An 8,180-nucleotide genomic window follows, 5' to 3' on the forward strand; every position below is an offset into this window, starting at 1 on the left:
AGAATATTGTGTTCCTGACTGGATTAATGCCTGAAAATTGCATCAGGCCGGGAAGTCCCATGAAAATTAAATAAACTATTAGTACTATGCAGTGCAGCATGTATGTTCTCAGTCACACGACATGAGTGGCCACAGAGGGTGTAACCCTCTCTGTTTTACACCATGTAAATTTATGCAGAAACACAGGTTTTTTGATATCACTTTTGATATCAGGTGGGCTCAGATTACTGTCCTGAAATGCATTCAGTAGAAATACTGTAATACTTATTACTAGGTTTAATTTTTCTCTTGGCTAAAAGATCAAAAGTCAGTGCAACATTTTTGTCATTTTGACTGGCATTTATTATTGTTTTAAATCTATTGAAGAAGTTATTTGACTTCAGTCAGTAGACATCGATGAGATCTGTAAAATAAGTCTCAATGAATCTCACTGTTAAAGTTATTTCTAATTTTAAAATACACCTCATAAGAAAAGATGTTGCTTCAGCCTTTTTCCAGGTGTGTAGCTTTCAGATAACATAAGAAATATTTAAGTGTGCAAGGGGGAGTTAATCACTATTGGGAATGGTTTTGAACTAGACTCGGAGTTGATTAATATTTAACATGAAGGCCTGGCTGATGTTTAAAACAGGGGATTATGTTCTTTGCATTTCAGTTAAAAACATGTGTTCCTACCTTACTATAAAAACTTTAAATATCCAGAACCTGTAGCATGTAAACATAGTCATGCTCCACCACCTGTAAATTAAATTTGTCAGTTCTGAATTATTTTTATTACTCAGCACAAATTTTAAGCAGGTATATTTAATTTATAATTGGCTGAAATTATAGCCCCGTTCAAATATAGTATATTTTGTTTTCAGTAGAATTAACAGTTCTGTGAAATACAGGGTATATATCCATGAGGCTGTACATGGAACATATGTTATAGATAAATAATCAATGTTCACTTTTCAGTGCAGTGTTCTGTTTCTGGGAAATTAAAACTGTGGGCACAATCTCTTCCCTTCTAAATTGAAATTACAGAAGTAGTAGTGAATTCCTAGCCCACTGCTAAAATATTTAACATCTGTATTATGGATGTAATTGTTCTGAAAATGTCTACTAAGAAGAGTCTGAGATGTGGTGTACAGAAGATATGAGGGTGATCCATGAAGATATGTTTCAGTCCATCACATTACCTTTATTTCTTATTTACACCTGTAAATCTCACCGGACGTTATAAAATAATTCCTTAACAATATTAGAAGAAAATAAATTCTGTCAATGTTCCAAGAGGTTGTTTGTCACTCATAGGAGGAAGTCTACTGCTTAAGATAGAGAAAACATTAAGTACCACATTTTAGGAGGAATCAAAAGATTCAGCTTAATATAGACATTCTTCAGTGCAGTGAAGACTGTCTCATCTGTGCTAAAATCAGAACTACTGAAAGAGAGAAACATACACTATATAAATACAAAAATAAAAAGGCATTTCTGTTATGTTCATTTTAATACACATTATAACATTCTCTCTTATTTACTAGGTACTGTAAAATAAAAGTACACTAAATTAGAAAAAAAATGAAGGAGGAATTGAAAAGTAGATGAACAATCATGAAAGGAACATCAAGGGCACAAGCACAAAATGATGATTTCCGGTTACAGTGCTTGAAAGCAATTAGACTGAGGAGAGATATTGCTCTGTTTATTTACCAACAGTAAATCTCTCTAGCTGAATAGGTAGTTACATCTTATAGTACAGCTCAGATTTGTTTCCTCTTAGCTGCAGAAAGAATTGCAAACAAAGGTGGCAGAACAGTTTCTTGTCTCATAGACAAGTGATTTTCCTACCTGTCTTTTATTTACGCCTCTGTCCACAAAATGTGTCCGATGGAATGAGTTCTAATGGAAGAGAAGATGTCTGTTGTTGGTGTTCTTATACTTAAAATAACTTGCATACTGAATGAATCCCATGATAAGCAAAAGGAATTAAAAGAAAGAGAGTACGTGTATCATGCATGTGAACATTTATCTTTTGGTATTTTTTTTTAAATAGTGAAGATGCAATTGGTTTAATTAACAAAATGAGAAAACAACAAATTAAATAAAAGCTCCTTGTTTTTTCCTTAAAAACTGAGTGTCAGATTTTATTTCCTTTTACCTATAATGCACTTTCTTCCCCATCAAGAAAACAATCAATTATTTAAGGAAAAAAAAAAATACAATGATGGCATGGGGTGAGCTTCATATTCGTGTTCAGAACACATTTCTTTATGTTCAGCAGTATTTCCTCTTTATTTGACATGTTACACCACTGATATAGCACTGTTAGGGCCAGAAGCATAATTATATCAGCATCTTAGGAAAAGCAGAAGCAGTATTTCTTTGACATGTTTACCTTTTAAGAATATATTCTGTATGCCATGCATTGTAAGTATTTGGATTAATTTTGCACTTAATAACCATGCCACAGCTTCTTTGTTTTCAAAATTATTCTGAGCAGGTACTGAAAGAAAGAAAGGAGAGATGTGTTACAACACTATTAGGTGAAAAAAAAAGACATAGCTTTTTTTTTTGCACATTACTCTGGTACTGTTAATTACTTACTGTTATCTGATTAGCTTCTTCTGCTGGAAAGCTGCATGTGGGATATAGACTTCAAAATACATGCTAAGTTAGAATCCTAAAATCTGGGGATACAGATAGAACAGCTCATGTTACCAACTCAAACTCAGTAAAATTGCCTTCCCTTGACTGTTCAAGGCTGCTGAATTCCAACATCTGTAAACTCGCTGGGAAAACTGCATGAAGTAGTGTCTTTACTGCAGAAAAAAAAAATATTGTTTTTCCTTTAGTTTTACTAAAAATGAGTGAGGTAACACCAATTTAGAATTTATGAAGAAAAATGTATTGTGATTCATGTAATTCACACACCAAATTTGAGCCCAGGGCTAAACATTTTTGTATAAATGCTTTTCCCTTTTACTTTATTATAACAAAAGTTTTGAGTATTTTTTTATTGGAAGTATTTTCAGATCCCTAAATTCAGCTTTATAGTAGGTGGAAGCACAATTGAAATTGAAAAGAAGGGATAATCTCTTTAAATATCAATTTAAATAGTTTTATACTATCAATGTAAAAAAATTGCTTTAGAATAAACTGTCAGCATTACTTCTTCATTCTACTGATTTAAATGTTAATTATTTTGCTTTCAAATTTAAAATTTTGAGTGTTGGTAAAGATAACTTCGCTTTGAAGTTAATCTTGTCATGAAATCATAATTATAAAAGTGCATATATAATCTTCAGATTAGCTGGAATTCTGGTAATATTATTTTTACAACAGCTAAAATAAGTGGCATCCTAGTGGTTAACACCTTAATTCACTTGCTAAAAATATATGAGTTACTGGTAATGGTCCATATAGTACCCTTAAACACAATGTTGTAATTCTGCAAAGAGAATCTGTTGTATGAAAGTAAACTGTTTCACTTCAATATTTGCTGGTGGGATGCTCACTTCTTTAAATTAACATTTAAAAAATTAGCCTTATTATCAAATCCCAGCTCTATTACAGACATTCACCAGATTCATGCTGTATGTAGGGACTTGAAGGTTTTCCTAAGAGAAATAAATACTTATTTCAAATCAGATGTTATAAATTGAGACCACAATGGATCATAATCCAATTATAATTTTATTAATTATAGCAAGTAGAATATGAGCAAAGACAGCGCTGGACGGCAGGGGAGTCTGCGCTCCGCCAACTGCCGTACTGATCAGTTCAAACAGTTCCTTTTTATACATTTTTACATCCGTGGTTGTCTTTGATCAGTACCCCTTCTGCTTGCACAAGTATCTGGTTTGTGTAAGCAATTGCGGTTATCTTATCTCACGCGGTCATCTTGTCTCACAGGTTATCTTGTCTCTCACAAGCGGTGTCTGGCAGCTATTTGCATAAGCAGTTTTTTTGTCTTTTGCCGCCTAACCTTTACATTGAGCTTAACATAAATTTCAATAAACAATACCCTTAGTTCATAGTTTCTTACAATCCCCCCTTTTTCTTTTATCCTATTATTGTTTATTAGATGCTACTTTCATTTTCGTCACTGCAAACAAACCTTTTTCCACAATTCCAACATTTATCATAACACTCTCAAGATAATACCTTACAATTACAATCATAGTTTTCACGTGGCATAACGCATTCACAACAATCTTTTCCACCAGGAAGCTCCTAATAGATCATCCCACCATTCTGAGTCTAACATTGAGGGTGTTTTCAGAGCACCATAGGTAAAACAGCTCTTATTCTATCTGCTATGTGCAGTTGTCGCCTTAATGTTTTTGCCGTGTGTTATTTATTCCTTGCTTTGTTCAGTTAATCCAACAAGTTGTGACCAACATGCAATTTGCTACTACTGTTTCACCTGTTGGCGTTAAGCAAATTCGAGCTGTGTGCCGAACTGCACAGTCAACCGTACTATCAGACACTCTGTAAACAATAATCAACAATTTATTAGCAAACAAGAACCTGAAATAATTAACTGTATAACAATCCAGCAAAGTCCCACGCGACACAATCAGAAAGAGAAAAAGTAAGAACCAAAGATATCAGCACTGTCCTTTGGATGTTGTCCTTCGATGTCTTGTTACCCTTACTCACGGGGCGGTAGCGATAGAAAGACAGAAAGAGTCCAAGAACAACAGTCACGCGCCGCGCGGTAACTCCTCTGATCAATAACATTTTCTTCTTTGAACTATAAGTCTGTTTCCATCACCTCATCAAGGTTTCGAGGGCGTCTTAGTTGTCTTCGTGATCTTGGAGGATTGGGGGGAGGAGGTGATCTCCGACACCAGCCACGAGACATTCCCTCGCATACCGCGATGGCAACGACAGTCACCACCAATATAATGAAAAATCCCAACAGCAGGGCGGCGCACACGGGATCGTCCCCTACTCCCATCTTCCCAAGATTGCAATCCAGCGGGATCAGTAAGATTAGTGGGATAGTCCAGCCCCAGGCTAGCGGCTTGACCGAGGAAGGTCCAAGTGCGCAATGAGCGGAAGTTTCTCTTCCACCCAGAATGCCTGTGCTGCCTAGATCTGGGCGGGCCTGGCAGTTGTTTTTGCCATCCGGGTATAGCCGAACTTTCGAGACCCTCCAACAACACATGCGCTTTGGACTGGGGGCGTGGAAATCCATCTTCCTGCTGTGTATGTGGACCCTGACTCCTGATCCCTACAGACCAGGCAGGTTCTCCACTCCCGCTCTCACTCTTGTACCTCCGATACCGCGAAAACAATGGAGCGTGCTTATGCATGGGCAGCAATTTATTGTGCAGCCTCGATGTTGGTAGCCCTCACTTTGTTTGCCTTTTTTACTACATATCTTTTGCCCTTGTAAATGTTCCTCTTTCAAGTACCCATGTAGTTGTATCTGCTTATGTAAACCACCATCTCCTTTGGTTAACCATGTTGAAAATTCTGTTATAGGTCTTTTCGGCGGTTTTGGTACTGGCTGTTTTACTTCTGTCACATCTTTTACTTGGATTCTCTTCTTCCTACTAAAATATCTCCATCCACCCTTCTGTCTTTGGGAAAGCAAAGCCACTCTCATGTTGGACATAACAGTAAAGCACTTGCTGCACAAATTTGCCACTATTAAAGCAAACCATACCAGGATGATTAGCAGAGGTCCGGTATAACATATACTCCCACCTCTCATGCCTATGGGGTTGCAGCCCACAGCTGAGAAAAAGGTCTTCTTGGTGGCGAGCACAGAGGTTAACCCGGTCTTGCCCTCTACTGTTTAACAAATCCGTGTGTTAAGAGTTAGTCAATTCAAGTGCAGCTCCTTTGTAGCCACTTCCTTTGTTTCTAAGCAAAGCAAAATTTTGGCACTTTCCGATAGTGTCCTCCCATCAACTCTCAGGGACATCACAAATTCTGGGGACTAACCTCTTTTTCCCCGTAAATCAAGGTTACAGTTCATGCCCCTTCCCTATACAGTTATAAGACAATTTTCTCCATCTGCAAGAAATACCACATCCGGTAACACATTTCACATTCACACAAAACCCACGCTTCATGACATCCATACATACACTCGAGACAAGGTATTACCCAATTAGGTTGATTTTCTAGCAATGCCTAATTGACTCCAAAATGCTCATAATCTGTTACCAAAAGCCACTCTGTAACATGTCTGTCAGTTAATGCTTGGTAAACTCCAGCTTTTCCCTGACAGTTTTTTTGTTTGTTTGTTTGTTTTTTTGTTTTTGTTTCCTTATACAGCAAGTAAGTAAATGAATAAGTAAATTTTCACAGTGTTACCTCTGAGCCCAGTTAAAAACCCAGTCAAACCACTGGTTAAGAGTCATTCAATCCCCTCCTGATGAATTTACTTAGTCCTTTGAGGGTGACTTGTAGTTGGTCAGTTGATGGTACCACAGTCCACTCCTGAGGCTTTTCCACCGGTCCTTTTCCTCAGGAGGCAAGAGTCCACCCCTTTTCTTTTGTTCGGATCGCTGTCTCGGTGGTCAGCAGCACCCGAAATGCACCTTCCCACTCGGGAGTTAATGATTAATCTTTCCACACTTTTATCAATACCCAATCACCTGGTTTTACATTGTGGATATTAAAAGCCAATAGTGGTATTTGAGGCAGAAGTCCTTTCTTTCTTAATTTCATTAAAGTGTTACCAATTCTTATTACATACTTTCTTACATATTGATCTCCTACTTCAGGGATGACAATATCCCTGTCATTACTCATACATGGTAATCCAAGCATCATTTCATAGGGAGAAATACCCAGGTCTGTTCGTGGCTGAGTATTGATCCTTAATAAGGCCAATGGCAGGCATTTAATCCAAGACATCTGAGTCTCAATCATTAACTTAGTCAAGGTTTGTTTTGAAGTTTGATTCATTCTTTCTCCTCTTCCAGAACTCCGAGGATGCCATGGGGTGTGCCATGCCCATTCGATCCCTAAGGCTTCAGATAGCTGTTGTATATAATTTTTAAAATTAAATGTGTTCCTCCGCCCAAGTCTATTCTTTCTATTAATCCATATCTGGGGATAATGTTTTCCAGTAACACCTTGGATACCATGCTTGCCATTGCCCTTGGTGTGGGGGATTGCTTCCACCCAATGAGTTAAGTGAGCCACTAATACCAACAAATACTTTCACCCTTGTATTTGAGGTAGCTCTGTTAAGTCTACCTGGAGGCTTTGTATGGCTAGCTCCTATTCCCCAGCCACCCTTTTTTTTTTTATCTCATTACCTTTTTGTTCACTTTTTAACAAATCAAACATCGATCAACTAGTTGTTTAGCCACCATATATATATTCCTATACACCCATATTGTCTAAGGAAATGATCACAAAGTGATTGTGTTCCCCAATGTATTTTCTAATGTATTAATGACAGAATTTCTCATGATCTGAATTTCTCATGATCTTGTTTTGTTTAACATCTGCCTTCCATCTGCTAAAGTCCATTTTCCTTCTGAATCTTTTCCCCCCTTATTTTTAAGTATATCCTTTTCTTGTTCTGTGAAATTTGGGGCTAAATTCTCATAATCCCCTGGTATTATTACCAATAAAACTACCAATGATGATTCTGTAGCTGCTTCTCTGGCTACTTAATCTGCTAAATTATTCCCCCTTATTTCCATTGATGCTCCCCTCTGATGTCCTTTCACATGCACAATTGCAATTTCTGTGGGGAGCTTCAGGGCTTCTAAAACTTCTCTGATCAGCCGCTCGTGTACTAGCTCCTTCCCTTTTGTATTTATAAGCCCTCTTTCTTCCCATATTTTTCCAAATGTGTGGACCACTCCAAATGCATACTTTGAGTCTGTGTACACTGTCCCTTCCTTATCTCTCAAATATACCAATGTCTGTTTTAGGGCATAGAGTTCACAGACTTGTGCTGACCACCCAGCAGGTAATTTCCCCTTTTCAAACACTTCCATCTTCTGCCTCTCGATAATTACATAACCCAATATTTTTCCTTCTAGGCATCGAGAGGACCCATCAATAAATAGTTTTTCTCTATAGGGCAAAGGTTTATTTAACAGATCTTCTCTTATTTTCGTTTGATAATTTATAAAATCCAAACAGTTATGCTCTGGTTCCTAAATATCCTCCCCGATTCTCCTCCCATAATTCTAGTAATTTAACCACTAGTT

General features: G+C 37.3%; 1 long non-coding RNA gene across 1 annotated transcript; it reads right to left on the reverse strand.

Annotated features, from left to right (window-relative positions):
* Nucleotides 1-1,845: 1,845 nt before the first annotated feature.
* Nucleotides 1,846-2,794, reverse strand: LOC116959013. Its single transcript, XR_004405598.1, has 3 exons — nucleotides 2,590-2,794; nucleotides 2,381-2,488; nucleotides 1,846-1,884 (listed from the first exon to the last, which is right to left on the reverse strand). It is a non-coding gene; the product is annotated as an uncharacterized LOC116959013 (long non-coding RNA).
* Nucleotides 2,795-8,180: the final 5,386 nt, after the last annotated feature.

This window comes from Tyto alba, unplaced genomic scaffold (genome assembly GCF_018691265.1).
Source record: "Tyto alba isolate M040663 unplaced genomic scaffold, T.alba_DEE_v4.0 Super-Scaffold_45, whole genome shotgun sequence".
In the NCBI taxonomy this organism is placed as follows: Eukaryota; Metazoa; Chordata; class Aves; order Strigiformes; family Tytonidae; genus Tyto; species Tyto alba.